The following is a 13,654-nucleotide window of genomic DNA, read 5'->3' as shown; positions in this document are numbered from 1 at the left end:
ATTTACCATCAATACCATTCATTCTTTTACAAAATCATAATTCTAATTCTCATTCATTCTTAATTCAAATTATTTACAAAATACACCAAAACAAAAACCAACCTCAGGGGAGCATCGTCCCTCCCCGTCATACCTAACCAATACCTAACCCTTCCCTATCTTCCCTTCCCTAATCTATCCCCTTACAAACCTCACTCTAACACTCCCAGCCCTAATCCCCCCTTCCACCTCTCCCGTGCCGCATGCTGCCCCCACTTTATCTCCTCCCTCCTCATCCTCCCCCTCACATCACCTTCCACCCTCCTCACTATCCCTTCCACCCCCCAATCTCTCCCTGTCTTAACTAAATTCTGCCTGGCTTCCCACAGCCCCCTTTTAAAGAGACTCATGAGAAGCCAGAGCAGAAACCTGTCCCTTTCCGTTCCCCTCGCTCTCCCTACGCCTCGCTCTAACCTAGCCCAAGTCAGCAAAAAATCGCTCCTAACCATACCTAGCAACACCCGTGCCCTAGCCCAGACTAGTCCGGCAAAGGCACAGTCCCAGAAGGCATGGCGCACAGTCTCCTCCCTGCCACAAGCAGATCTTGGACAGGTGGAAGATCGCGACAAACTATGCCGGTACGTACCGGCAAGCACTTATGGAGGCTCAACCAATTCAGGTCCTTGAGCCTGTTGTCCAGGCCCCGCGCCTGCACTCCCTCCCAGACCACTGATGAGATGCCCGCTACAGGCGCAGGACTCCCTGCCTGCCTGACCTCCTCGTACAGGTGCCTGTGATCTAAACCTACTCGGGCAACTTCAACCTCGGGGTGCGCACGCAGCCACTTGGCCGCATGGCCAAAGTGCCACGGCAGCTGTTCCGCCCGAGGACCCGCGTTAGACCACACCATTACGCTTCTCGCCTGATACGAGAAGAACACCCGCAGGAGGTAACCGGACGGGTGTATAACTGGCTGAGCAAGCTCCGTCAACAAGAAAGAAACAAAAATTGCGTCCAGCTTGAGGGGGAGATGTGGTACCCCCTACCTCCCTCCCCGATGGGACAGAGCATGCGCGCCCTGGTGACCCACTCGTACCTGCCACCCCACATGAACTGAAACACGAGCCTCACTAGATACCTTCTCAGACAAGCCGGCAATGGGTAGATGTACGCCAAGTACAAAAGAGATGGCAATACATCCACCTTTAAGACCAGGACCTTACCTATAAAAGACAAAGACCTAGCCTTCCACATTGCTAGCTTCTTCTGAACCACTGCGATACCCATGTTCCAGTTCAGCGTCGCTGAGCCGGAGGTCTCAAAATGGACCCCGAGAATCCTCAGGGCCCCCTCACAGAGAGATAACCCCCCGGGCACATCCGTCCTACCGCGCCATCTTCCGAAAAACTTAACGGAAGAATTTGCATGGTTCAGAACCGCCACCGACGCTTGGGTGAAATCCCCAATGATGGCAAGAGACCTTGTCAGGCACGAGTCCTTGCACAACAGCAAGGAAGTGTCGTCGGCGTACTGCGTCATCTTAACACGCAGCCCACCGCTTCCAGGGATCAACAAACCCTCCACCCCTGTGTCTGCCCTAATGGCAGCCCCCAGAGGCTCCATGTACAGAACGAAGAGGAGAGCCGAGAGTGGGCATCCCTGCCTGACCCCAGACGAGAGGTCAAAAACGTCACCTAAGTGACTATTTACACTTACTCGGCACCCCGCTCCGACATATAATGCACGGATCCATCCTATATACTTCTCCCCAAATCCTAATCTACCTAACACCCTGAATAGAAAAGATCTATTCACGCGATCAAAGGCTTTCGCCTGATCTAGCGCTGCTACCATTAAAGGCAGCCCTCTATCTTCAACCCAGGCGATGGAGTCCCTGATCAACTGTAGGTTCCATCGAATAGAGCGGCCCTCAACCCCACACGTCTGATCCTCATGAACGACGTAGTGAAGGGCTGTGCGCAACCGATCCGCTAAGACCTTTGCAAGTATCTTGTAATCTACGCACAGCATGGTCAACGGCCGCCAGTTGCTAAGGTCAGTTACTTCCCCCTTCTTATAAAGAAGTGACAGCACACCAACAGCCATTGATCCCCCCGGGACCCCCGTCTCAAGGATGGCCTTCAAGACTTCGAGGACCACTGGTCCAAGTATACCCCAAAACTTGAGATAAAACTCAGCCGGCAGCCCATCCATCCCAGGCACCTTCCCTTTTCCCATCCTCCTAAGAGCACTCTCAACCTCTTCTAGTGAGATCTGGGCCTCCATCACGTCTCTAATGTCCTCCGGCAACCGCCGGGACAAGTGTTCTAAAAACACATTTCCCTGCTCTACATCTATTTCCCTTTCCTTAAATAAACTTCGGAAATGATCAGTTGCCACCCTGACCATTTCCTCTGGTTTACTTACTACACTACCGTTTTCTTCCCTAACGCCATGCATTACCTTCCTACTCTGCCTGGCCCTAACCGACTTAAAGAACATAGCGGAACAAGTCCCATTATGTTCTAGAAAGCCTCTATGCGCACGCTCCAGGAAGACTCGAGCCTTCTGCTCCTGCAGCTCCCTGAGCTGCGCCTTTAGGGCTGCGAATCTCTCCCAGTCAATTGACCCGCCGAGGTTGCCTGCCTCGTACTCAAGTTCAAATAACCTTTGGATACGATCCACCTCCCTCCTTTCCTCCCTTTTTTTCCTTTTACAATATCCCATTATAAAAGCCCTAATTCTCACCTTCACTAAATCCCACCACTCTAACACCCCCTCGCACATAGACCGGAGGCCGTCAAGCCTTCGAAAGAAACAAAAAAATGCGTCAACGAAAGCCTGCTCCTCCAGTATACCCCGATCTAACTTCCAGTACCCCCTACCGAAGAGGCAGACTGGCGACCTCACCTGCAGGAACACCCCGTCGTGATCCGTGAAGAACACAGGCAACAGGCGCCCAGACAACTGACCCAAAGACCTGGATATAAAAATGTAGTCGAGCCTCCGCACAACCCCCCTGGAGTTGCGCCATGTAGGACCGACCATTGCCGGAGTAGTATGCAGGCCACCATCAACCAGACCATGGCAAGCCATTAGCCCGGTGATTGCGCCTGCACTACTATCACCACCTACCCCTAAATCTATATTAAAGTCCCCTCCTATCACCAAGTGCCTATTTGTGACACACAGGGGCGCCAGACAGTCCACCATCTCCCTTCTGTCTGCCGCCACCTGTGGCCCATATACCCCAATTAATCTATACCTAGCTCCTCTATACACTACATCTATCCCCAATACTCTACCCTGCATTACAACAAATGTGCTCTCTACCTTAATCTCTCTATTCCCACACAAAATCCCTACCCCTGTAGAGTGCACCCCTCCAATGCCCCAAAAAGATTTCCCTTTATCCCACTCTCTCCTAAATCTAACCACATCCCCACCATCCCTCAGGTGAACCTCCTGTAAAAAACAAAAATCAAACCCCACACCCTCTAAAATATTAAACACCGCCCTCCTTTTAACTACCTCCCTCAACCCTCTTACATTTAAACTAAACAATTTAACTGAAATACTCATTTTATTTAATTAATTACAACCAATCAACCCCTCAACAAATAAACCCCAAAAACCAATGAAAAAAAACAGGAGACTCACCCGATGCTCCCCTGGTCCATCTCTACCGGCGGGGACGTCCTCTCTCCTCCTGACGCCCCCCCGTCCTCCTCCATCTCTCCAACCCAGGATGCAGGCAGTGTGTTAGGCCTATTGCCCTGCATCCTGGGTTCCTCCCCACCCTCCAACCCCCCCTCCCTGTCTGCCTCGGGGCTGAATGCAGGGGATCCCAACTCCTCAAACAGGAGTTGAGATCCCTCTAACAAACTGCCCACAGACCCCTCACCGGAGGCCAATGAAACCCCCCCTCCCCCCCCCCGCTGATCTCTTAGCCCCCCTCCCCACCCCCCCTCCCTCTCACTCCCTGCCCGACTTCCCCTCTTCTTCCCCTTCTTCTTTGGTGAAGGAGGTAGCGGGGAGACACAACGTCCCTTCCCCGCTAACTCCTCCACCAATTCCCTCGTTTCCTCCTCGAGGAAGTCCGGCAGGTTGTCCCCCCAATCCCTCCCTCCACCTCCCCCTCCCACCCCCTCCCCCAACACCACCACCCCTCCCTCCTTTCCCATCACTGTCACCGTTCCCTCTTCCACTCCTTCTCGAATCACCGTCCCACTCTCCCTCTTCTCCGCTCCTTCCCGTTCTTCCGCCTTCTTTTCCTTTTCTCCTTCTTTTTCCTTCTGCCCATCTTCTCTCCTCTTCCTTCTCGCCTCTTCCTTCTTTTCATCCTCTTCCCTCGCCGTCTTTTCCCCTGTGCCATCCGTACAATCCGCACGCGTCCTTTCCTTCCTCCCCCCATCCCCCGTTCCCCCTCCAGCTGCAGACGCGTATGACCTGTGACGAGCCGGGCAATCACGCCACAGGTGTGCTCTCGAGCCACACCCGTGGCAAGCCTTGGGCTCGTCACAATCCTTGGCCTCGTGCCCTCCCGACCCACAGAATCGACACTTCATGGTGCTGCACGAGGCCAGGATGTGTCCGTAGGCCATACAACGCCTGCAGAACGGGGGCTGACGCGCGTAGTACAGAGTCCCCCTGTCAGCCCCCAGGGAGAACATCGCCGGAGGATGGAGGTAGCCATCCACACTCTTCGGGTCCTCCCTGAGTAACACCTGGAACCCTCTCCTCCCGTTCCAGAAACCCAGGGAGTCCCTGAGGTACCTCGCTGAGGAGATATTATCAACATACCTCCCCAGAAAGGCCCTCACTTCCTCTTCCTTTACGTGCGGATTGTACATGTTAACGGTGACCACCCTGAAGTTGTTCTTGGCCAGGCTGGTCACCGCATAATGGCACAGGGGACCTTCTCCTTTCTCTGCCTTCACCTTCTTCATTACCTCATCATGCTGTTCTTCCAAATGCAATGTCACATCGAACCCCTTCTCCATCGGGTTCCCCTGAAGGCAGAGAACATCCTTCACCTTCAATTGCAGGCATCCCATCAATATTGTCCTCCCGAAGGTCTCTCTCCCCCAAGGCTCCATTTCTTTTTCCCTCCATTTAAAACGCACCGTATTGGCCAGCCCAATCCCAGGAACCGACCGTGACGTGCCATCTTGCGCCATCTCCGCAAGGAGAATAGTGCACCCGGTTCACCAACCTCCTCCAAAAAACAAGAAAGAAAATACAAAAAAGACAAGAAATTATTTTTAAATTTACCAAAAAATCCACACAAAAAAAACTTACCGCTCTCCTGGTTCGACCTTTTGACTCAGCGTGCTTTGGGGCACCTCGGTGTCAAGCTTGATCTGAGCCAAAAGGCCGAGAAGCGATAACCCACAAATGGAACCCTGCAACCGCCGGGCCCCCGGGGGTCTCGGCAGACCTCAGCGGGTGGGTTGGCAAGAGCCGGCTCCTCCAATCCCAGCCACCCACCGTTTCCCCGGCTACAGACAGACAGGCAGGTGTTTTTTGTAAAAAGTCGCTAATGCGTCTTTAAGTCACTATCCTGGCTCATCTATGTCAATTTCTCTTGAAACAAGATACCGGGCTCTGCAAGAAGCAAAGCCACTCCAAAAATACATTGAACTCATAAGTGTTCCTCTCCACGGAAGTCTTTAGTAAAAGGCGAAAGGCTTGTGCGTAATGAAGAGAAACCAGAGTCATATGGAAGTCAGAGGTCGGGGGCCCGAGACACACTCTGTGCACTGTAGGCCGGGTCCCCGCGGGTGCTCCCGGAACCCACTCTTCCAAGTTTGAGGGCTGTGGATGGAAAGAAGGTCACAGACACAGAGACACAAGAGACACAGAGAGAGAGAGAGAGAGAGACACACACACACACACACACACACACACAGAGAGAGACAGAGAGACAGAGACACACACACACACACACACACAATCCTGGCCCAATTATTATTATTTTTTTTTATTTTTTTTTTTTAAAGTAAAATGGCGGGAAACGGGGGACCCCATTGAAAGGCGCTTCGCCCTTTTTTCAGTTTGAATGTTTCTTTCCTTCTCTTCTTCTGCTAGCTAGCTAAGCTAAGCTAAGCTAGCTGTTTACATAGCTTTGTGAATGAGTATTTTTCCTTGACAACGGGAGAAAAGTGTTGCACCGTTCCCGGAGGTACTGCAATACCGGGTCGATGCGTGGAGCGGACGGAGCAAGCCCCATTTCTGACTCCCTGTTCGAAAAATCCATTTAATATGTAGTCCCCCTATGGGGGACGTATCAGATATTAAACTGATAAGAACAGATACTACACTTGATCTGAGCCAAAAATGCCGAGAAGCGATAACCCACCTGCTAAGAACAGATTTTTTTTTTTATTTTTTTACAAAATATATTTATTACGTTCCATACCATTCATTCTTTACAAAAACATAATTGTCATTCAAACTCTAACAATGGTATATTTTTTTTCAAAAACAAACCCAAAACAAAAACCTCAGGGGAGCATCATCCCTCCCCGTCATCCTACAAACTACCTTTCCCTATCTCTCCGTCATAATCTATCCCCTTACAAACCTAAATCACATCTAAATCACACCCAGCCCTAAACCCCCCTTCCACCTCTCCCGGGCAGCATGCTGCCCCCACTTCCTCTCCTCCCTCTTCATCCCCCCTCTCAAATCTCCTTCCACCCTCCTCACTATTCCTTCCACCCCCCTATCTCTCCCTGTCTTGACAAAGTTCTGCCTGGCTTCCCAAAGCCCCTGTTTAAAGAGACTTATGAGAAGCCAGAGCAGAAACCTATCCCTATCTGTACCTCTCGCTCTCCCTACACCTCTCTCTAACCTTGCCCACGTCAACACAAAATCACCTCTTACCAATCCCAACAACACCCGTGCCCTAGCCCATACTACTCCGGCAAAGGCACAGTCCCAAAAGGCATGACGCACAGTCTCCTCCCTGCCACAAGTGGATCTTGGACAGGTGGGGGATCGCGCCAAGCTATGCCGGTACATGATGGAACGTACCGGCAAGCACTTGTGGAGGCTCAACCAATTCAGGTCCTTGAGCCTGTTGTCTAGGCCACGCGCCTGCACTCCCTCCCAGACCCCTGCCGAGATGCCCGCTACAGGCGCCGGACTCCCTGCCTGTCTGACCTCCTCGTACAGGTGCCTGTGATCTAAACCTCCTCGGGGTGCTGTTAGTAATTGGATATGTAGACGGACGAGTCGGTCAAGGATCGATTCAGACAAGGTGGTAAATTGTATGACAAGCTACAGTTTATTCAGAGTGAAGATATCTAGAACAGCGTAATTACGGCTCTCCCGCTGGTTCGTACGGAAGCGCAGACGAAGAAGAGACCGATACAATCAGTACACCACTTATATATAGAACAGAAAGTAGGTTGATTCTGGAAGATCGGATCTTTGGATTGGTTCAGCTGGGGTGTAGTCTGTAGTCTTCCGCCATTGGCTCAGTAGTCTGTCCGTCATCGTAGAATCCTCTTCGGGCATTCAACGTTCAGCTACTACGGAGATCATGTGTGTGTGCGCTGGTTTTGGCCATTAGTGTAATGCGGGAGCTATCCTGTAGGGGACCCCACAGGCTCAACTCTGAGTTGTAGCCCTTTATCAACAATAGTTTGGTCACCTGCATAAGAAATAGCATTTCTCTACAGTGCGCACGCAGCCACTTGGCCGCATGACCAAAGTGCCACGGCAGCTGTTCTGCCCGAGGACCCGTGTTAGACCACACCATTACGCTTCTCGCCTGATACGAGAAGAACACCCGCAGGAGGTAGCCGGACGGGTGTATCACTGGATGAGCAAGCTCCGTCAACAAGAACGAAACAAAAATTGCATCCAGCTTGAGGGGGAAATGTGGTATCCCCCTACCTCCCTCCCCGATGGGACAGAGCATGCGAGCCCTGGCGACCCACTCCTACCTGCCACCCCACAGGAACTGAAACACAAGCCTCACTAGAGTCCTCCTCAGACAAGCAGGCAATGGGTAGATGTACGCCAAGTACAAAAGAGATGGCAATACATCCACCTTTAGGACCAGGACCTTGCCCATAAAAGACAAAGACCTAGCCTTCCACATTGCCAGCTTCCTCTGTACCACTGCGATACCCATGTTCCAGTTCAGCGTCGCTGAGCCGGAGGTCTCAAAATGGACCCCGAGAATCCTCAGGGCCCCCTCACAGAGAGATAACCCCCCGGGCACATCCGTCCTGCCGCGCCATCTTCCGAAAAATTTTACGGAAGACTTTGCGTGGTTCAGAACCGCTCCCGACGCTCGGGTGAAGTCCCCAATAATGGCAAGGGACCTTGTCAGGCACGAGTCCTTGCAAAGGAGCAAGGAAGTGTCATCGGCGTACTGCGTCAACTTGACGCGCATACCACCGCTTCCAGGGATCAACAAGCCCTCCACCCCTGTGTCTGCCCTAATGGCAGCCCCCAGAGGCTCCATGTACAGAACGAAGAGGAGAGCCGAGAGCGGGCACCCCTGCCTGACCCCTGACGAGAGGTCAAAAACGTCACCCATGTGACCGTTTACGCTAACCCGGCACCCCGCCCCGACATATAAAGTACGGATCCATCCTATAAACTTCTCCCCAAATCCTAACCTACCTAACACCCTGTAAAGAAAGGATCTATTCACGCGATCAAAGGCTTTCGCCTGATCTAGCGCTGCTACCATTAAAGGCAGCCCTCTATCTTCTACCCAAGCGATGGAGTCCCTGACCAACTGCAGGTTCCACCTGATAGAGCGACCCTCTACCCCGCACGTCTGATCCTCATGGACGACGTAGGGAAGGGCTGTGCGCAACCGATCCGCTAGGACCTTTGCAAGCAACTTGTAGTCTACACACAGCATGGTCAACGGCCGCCAGTTGCCAAGGTCTGTGGCGTCCCCCTTCTTGTAAAGAAGTGACAGCACACCGACGGCCATTGAACCCCCCGGGACCCCCGTCTCAAGGATGGCCATCAAGACTTCGAGGACCACCGGTCCGAGTATCCCCCAAAACTTGAGGTAAAACTCGGCCGGCAGCCCATCCATCCCAGGTACCTTCCCTTTTCCCATCCTCCTGAGGGCGCTCTCAACCTCTTCAAGGGAAATCTGAGCCTCCATCGCCTCTCTAATGTCCTCCGGCAATCGCTGGGACAAGTGTTCTAAAAACACACTTCCCTGCTCTACATCTACACCCCTCTCCTTAAAGAAAACTCGGAAATGGTCAGTGGTCACTCTGACCATCTCCTCCGGTTCTTTAGCTACACTACCATTTTCTTCCCTAACGCCATGCATTACCTTCCTACTCTGTCTGGCCCTAACCGACTGAAAGAACATAGCGGAACAAGTCTCATTATGTTCTAAAAAGCCACTATGCGCACGCTCCAGGAAAGCTCGAGCATTCCGCTCCTGCAGCTCCCTTAGCTGCGCCTTCAGGGCAGTGGATCTCTCCCAGTCGACCGACCCACCGAGGTTGCCTGCCTCGTACTCGAGCTCGAGCAACCTTTGGATATGATCCACCTCCCTTCTTTCCTCCCTTTTTCTCCTCTTACAATATCCTATAATAAAGACCCTAATCCTTACCTTGACTAAGTCCCACCAGTCTAACACCCCCTCGCACATGGACCGGAGGCCATCAAGCCTCTGAAAGAAACCAAAAAAGGCGTCAACGAAAGCCTGCTCCTCCAGCACATCCCGATCTAACTTCCAGTACCCCCTACCGAAGAGGCAGACTGGCGACCCCACCTGCAGGAACACCCCGTCGTGGTCCGAAAAGAACACAGGCAACAGGCGCCCAGACAACTGACCCAAAGACCTGGATACAGAAATGTAGTCCAGCCTCCGCGCAACCCCCCTGGAGTTGCGCCATGTAGGACCGGCCATTGTCGGAGTAGTGTGCAGGCCGCCATCAACCAGACCATGGCAAGCCATTAGCCCGGTGATAGCGCCTGCACTGCTATCCCCCCCTATCCCTAAATCTATATTGAAATCCCCTCCTATCACCAAGTGCCTATTTGTAACACACAGGGGCGTCAGACAGTCCACCATCTCCCTCCTGTCTGCCGCCACCTGTGGTCCATACACCACCACTAACCTATACCTACTATCCCTAAAAGTGACATCTACCCCCAAAACCCTCCCCTGCATTACTACAAAAGTGCCCTCTACTTTCATCTCCCTATTACCAAACAAAATCCCCACTCCCGTTGAATGAACCCCACCTATTCCCCAAACTGATTCCCCCTTATCCCACTCCCTCTTAAACCTCACAACATCCCCTCCATCCCTCAGGTGAACCTCCTGTAAAAAACAAACATCAAAACCCACTCCTTCCAAAAAACTAAAAACCGCCCTCCTTTTAACAAAATCGCTTAATCCCCTTACATTTAAACTAAACAATTTAACAGAAATATTCATTATTAATTAAATATATCCCCCTCTAAATAACTTAAAACCTCCCTTCTTTTAACCCTATCCCTCAACTCCCTTACATTTATACTAACAAAGGTAAATTTATCCATAATGAAAACATCAAAATACAAACACTAATAACAAAAAATACAGGAGGCTCACCCGATGCTCCCCTGCTCCATCTCGTCCGACAGGGATGCAAAAATGCTCCCCTCGTCTGAAGAATACAGGTCCTCTAGAGATGTGGCCCCCTGCTCGCACCCCACTAGAGACATCCTGTTTCCCCCCTCCTCTATGACCCCCATTTCATCTACCCATGAAGCTGGGAAAGGGTTAGGGTTGGGGGCGGAGGTTTCCGGCTCCCCTGAAACACCCTGCGACCCTCCATCCTCCGCAGGCAGAGATAGAGCGGAGGTTGTCATGTCCATCTCCACTAAGGGTAAGGGGACAGATGAGGACTGGGGGTTCACGGCAGCAGCGTTTTCTTTATCCCCCATCACACGCTTGCCCGCCCCCTCCCCTAAGTCCCCCACCTCATTCTTCCGCTTCTTCTTTTTTCCGACATAGGGGCCCTGTTCAGGCTCCTGTGTCGCCCCCCCCGACTGACGGTTCCTTCACACCGGAGTGTGAGGCCCACTCCCCTGCCCTTGACCCCAACACTGGAAGGTTTCCCACCATTTCAACAAGGGCCCCTAGCCCCTCCACCCCATCCAGTGATGATCCCATCTCCTCCATTCCACCCCCCGCCTTCTCCACCGCCGGCTTCTGCATAGCTGGCGTCTCTAATGACACCTCCTTCCCGGCCCTGCTACCTGGACTGGGCGTTGGTGAGGTTGGTCTCTCCTGCTCCGTCCTCTCTGGGTCCTTCCTCTCCAGTTGCTCCCCCACAGAATCTCCTCCTTGCTTCCTTCCTGCCGCTGCCTCGGCATATGACTGCCGACGGGACGGGCAGTCGCGGAACAGGTGCAGTCTACTACCACACCCATGGCACTCCTTCGGCTCCCTGCAGTCCTTTGCCTCATGCTCCCCCGATCTGCAGAAACGACATTTCCCCTTACTGCAGGCAGCCGTTACGTGCCCATACTCCCTACACTTCTTGCAAAAGGGGGGTTGACGGGTGTAGAACAGCATCCCCCTGTCTGAGCCCAGTGAAAAGACTGCCGGGGGATGGAGGAAGCCTTCGAAACCTTCTTTATCCGGCCTCAGCAGTACCTGGAACTGGCGGCGTCCATTCCAGAACCCCAACGAGTCCTTCACGTACCTTGCCCCCGACGTCACATCGCAATACCGGCCCAGGAAAGCTCCTATCGCACTGTCCGCCACATGCGGATTGTACATATGTACATTTATCGTCCTAAAGTTGGTCTTTGCCAGGCACGTTATGTCAAAAAATGACAAAGGCCTCTCCCCAGCCGCCGCTTTTGCTCTGTCCATCACCACATCGCACATTCCTTCTGTGTGAAGAGTCACGTCGTAAGCCTCTTCCATAGTGTTGCCTTGGAGACACATCACCTCTGGTATCTTCAGTTTCAGGGCCCCCATCAGCACAGTTCTCCCAAATGTATCTCTTGGCATTCGTACTTCCTCGTCCTTCTTCCATGCAAACCGAATGGTGTTCTTCAGTCCGGCCCTCGGAACCGACCCTGTGCTCCCACTACCAGCCATATCTATATAGCTGTAGTTTAATAATTTATTTCCCAGAAATGTTTTGCAAAATTCCCAGAAAAACTCTTAACGCTCACCGGCCTTCGACCTTTGACTCAGCGGGCTCTGGGGCACCTCAGTACCGAGCTTGATCTGAGCCAAAAGGCCGAGAAGCGATAACCCACAAATGGAACCCTGCAACCGCCGGGCCCCCGGGGGTCTCGGCAGACCTCAGCGGGTGGGTTGGCAAGAGCCGGCTCCTCCAATCCCAGCCACCCACCGTTTCCCCGGCTACAGACAGACAGACAGACAGACAGACAGGCAGGCAGGCAGGCAGGTGTTTTTTGTAAAAAGTCGCTAATGCGTCTTTAAGTCACTATCCTGGCTCATCTATGTCAATTTCTCTTGAAACAAGATGCCGGGCTCTGCAAGAAGCAAAGCCACTCCAAAAATACATTGAACTCATAAGTGTTCCTCTCCACGGAAGTCTTTAGTAAAAGGCGAAAGGCTTGTGCGTAATGAAGAGAAACCAGAGTCATATGGAAGTCAGAGGTCGGGGGCCCGAGACACACTCTGTGCACTGTAGGCCGGGTCCCCGCGGGTGCTCCCGGAACCCACTCTTCCAAGTTTGAGGGCTGTGGATGAAAAGAAGGTCACAGACACAGAGACACAAGAGACACAGAGAGAGAGAGACACACACACACACACACACACACACAGAGAGAGACACAGAGAGACAGAGACACACACACACACAATGACACACACACACACAGAGAGAGACAAAGAGAGACACACACACAACATCCTGGCCCAATTGTTTTTTTAAATTATTTTTTAAGTAAGATGGCGGGAAACGGGGGACCCCATTGAAAGGCGCTTCGCCCTTTTTTCAGTTTGAATGTTTCTTTCCTTCTCTTCTTCTGCTAAGCTAAGCTAAGCTAGCTGTTTACATAGCTTTGTGAATGAGTATTTTTTCTTGACAACGGGAGAAAAGTGTTGCACCGTTCCCGGAGGTACTGCAATACCGGGTCGATGCGTGGAGCGGACGGAGCAAGCCCCATTTCCGACTCCCTGTTCGAAAAATCCATTTAATATGTAGTCCCCCTATGGGGGACGTATCAGATATTAAACTGATAAGACCAGATTTTTTTTTTTTTACAAAAATAATTTATTTACACTCAATACCATTCATACTATTTACAAAATCATAATTCTCATTCACTCTTACATATCATATTTACAAAACCAAATCACCAAAAACAAACCTCGGGAGCATCGTCCCTCCCCGTCATACCTAACCAATACCTAACCCTTCCCTATCTTCCCTTCCCTAATCTATCCCCTTACAAACCTCACTCTAACACTCCCAGCCCTAATCCCCCCTTCCACCTCTCCCGTGCCGCATGCTGCCCCCACTTTATCTCCTCCCTCTTCATCCTCCCCCTCACTATCCCTTCCACCCCCCAATCTCTCCCTGTCTTAACTAAATTCTGCCTGGCTTCCCACAGCCCCCTTTTAAAGAGACTCATGAGAAGCCAGAGCAGAAACCTGTCCCTTTCCGTTCCCCTCGCTCTCCCTACGCCTCGCTCTAAC

General features: G+C 52.1%; 3 non-coding genes and 1 pseudogene across 3 annotated transcripts; all 4 read right to left on the bottom strand.

Moving 5' to 3' along the window:
• Positions 1-5,582: 5,582 nt before the first annotated feature.
• On the bottom strand, positions 5,583-5,699 carry LOC116362136 (U5 spliceosomal RNA). The gene has a single exon (XR_004207700.1). It is a non-coding gene; the product is annotated as a U5 spliceosomal RNA (small nuclear RNA).
• A 442-nt stretch (positions 5,700-6,141) lies between these two features.
• Positions 6,142-6,333, bottom strand: LOC116362137 (U2 spliceosomal RNA). The gene has a single exon (XR_004207701.1). It is a non-coding gene; the product is annotated as a U2 spliceosomal RNA (small nuclear RNA).
• A 6,146-nt stretch (positions 6,334-12,479) lies between these two features.
• On the bottom strand, positions 12,480-12,596 carry LOC116362135 (U5 spliceosomal RNA). Its single transcript, XR_004207699.1, has one exon. It is a non-coding gene; the product is annotated as a U5 spliceosomal RNA (small nuclear RNA).
• Positions 12,597-13,052: 456 nt separating this feature from the next.
• Positions 13,053-13,229, bottom strand: LOC116362128 (uncharacterized; annotated as a pseudogene).
• Positions 13,230-13,654: the final 425 nt, after the last annotated feature.

Source organism: Oncorhynchus kisutch, unplaced genomic scaffold (genome assembly GCF_002021735.2).
Source record: "Oncorhynchus kisutch isolate 150728-3 unplaced genomic scaffold, Okis_V2 scaffold795, whole genome shotgun sequence".
Lineage (NCBI taxonomy): Eukaryota > Metazoa > Chordata > Actinopteri > Salmoniformes > Salmonidae > Oncorhynchus > Oncorhynchus kisutch.
This window is presented reverse-complemented; position numbering and strand designations above follow the sequence as displayed.